The 1,701-nt window shown below is 38.0% G+C and overlaps 1 non-coding gene across 1 annotated transcript; it reads right to left on the bottom strand.

The window, feature by feature from the left end:
- Positions 1 to 1,133: 1,133 nt before the first annotated feature.
- LOC138832739 (U6 spliceosomal RNA) lies at positions 1,134 to 1,240 on the bottom strand. Its single transcript, XR_011373669.1, has one exon. It is a non-coding gene; the product is annotated as a U6 spliceosomal RNA (small nuclear RNA).
- Between the last annotated feature and the right edge of the window lie 461 nt (positions 1,241 to 1,701).

The raw sequence follows: 1,701 nt of genomic DNA, 5'->3' as shown, positions 1-1,701 counted from the left end.
CCTCTAGTTCTGTGTCGTCCTCCTGGTTTCCCTCCAGTGTGCACATATATACCATATATGTGATCAGCAGCAGGGGATATTTCATCCAAATGAGTGGAAGTCCTTTATTTCTTTTTTTAAATTAATTAATTAACTAATTAATTTTTATTGTAAAAATACTATACAGAGGGGTTACAATTACATGGGCAATGTAATGAGTACATTTCTTTTTTTTAAACTTTTATTGGAAAAATACTGTACAGAGGTGTTACAATTACATGAACAAGATAATGAGTACATTTTTTATCAAGCATTGTAGCCTCCTCCTTTGTTTCTCCTTCCCATCCCTTCCCATCCTTTCTCCGCTCCCCACCCAATCCTCCTCCCCCCCCCCCACCAAAGTTGTAAAGTTCCTTTTTCCACATAACGATTTGTACATCTCATTGTTGCAATGGATCCACCTGTATTCCTATTTAAACAATTTGTTTTTTCCATTCCCCTCCACAAATTATACCAGCCTCAAATACAGTGAAAGCAGGGGTTATACCATGGGGGGAGGGACATACAAAGCAACAAAGAAATAATCTTATAAATGTGTTAGAAACCATCACCTGAAAGAAAAAAAAAACATTTAAATACATATCTTAGGGTTCATTTCCCTAACATCAACTTATCTGACCTTTTCTGCTTGACTCAGACATATACTAGTTATTGCAAATAAGGGAAACCATGGGACCTAAGTTTCTTTGGGCCTGGCTTACTTCACTTCATATAATTTTTTCCAAGTCTTTCCATTTCCTAACAAATGGGATAATGTCATTCTTTCTGGTGGAGGCATAGAATTCCAGTGTATATATACCACATTTTCTTGATCTATTCATCTACTGAGGGGCATCTGGGTTAGTTCCATATCTTAACTATGGTAAATAATGCTGCAATAAACATAGTCATGTTGGTCGCTTTAGTGTGGTCTTGTTTGTGATCATTTGGGTAAATGCCCCAAAGTGGGATTGCTGAGTCATAGGGGAGCACTATGTGGAGTCTTTTGAGGAACCTCCATACTGCTTTCCAAAGTGGTTGAACAAGTTTACACTCCCACCAACAATGCAGTAAGGTTCCCTTCTGTCCACATCCCCTCCAGCATCTGTTGTTATAAAAATATGGAATGCTTCATGAATTTACGTGTCATCCTTGAACAGGGGCCCTGCTAATCTTCTCTGTATTGTTCCAATTTTAGTATATGTGCTGCCAAAACGAACACAATGAGTACATTTCTTATCAAGCACTGTTGCTTCCTCCTTTGCTTCCCCTTCCCATCCCTTCCCATCTCCTCCCCACACACCTCCCCAAAGTTGTAAAGTTCCTTTTTCGACATAAAGACTTGTACATCTCATGGTTGCAATGGGTCCACCTGTATCCCTATTTAAACAATTTGTTTTTGCCCTTTCCCTCCACAAATTATACCAACATCCTTTGTTTCTTGTCTTGTTAACTTTGTTGTATCATGTTATGTCTTGGATTTAACATCTACTTATCAGGGAGACTATGTGATGTTTGTCTCTTTGCTCTTGGCTTACCTCACTCAACATAATTTCTTCTAGTTCCATCTGTTTCCCTGCAAATGCTATTATTTTGCCATTTCTAATAACTACATAGTATTCCAATGTGTATAGATACCACAATTTTTGGATCCATTCATCCCAGCTACAATTTGAGTTTTGT

Source organism: Dipodomys merriami, unplaced genomic scaffold, assembly GCF_024711535.1.
Source record: "Dipodomys merriami isolate MVZ:Mamm:240054 unplaced genomic scaffold, mDipMer1.0.p SCAF_2, whole genome shotgun sequence".
Classification (NCBI taxonomy): Eukaryota; Metazoa; Chordata; class Mammalia; order Rodentia; family Heteromyidae; genus Dipodomys; species Dipodomys merriami.
The sequence above is the reverse complement of the archived record's forward strand: the minus strand, read 5'-3'. Positions and strand labels throughout refer to the sequence as shown.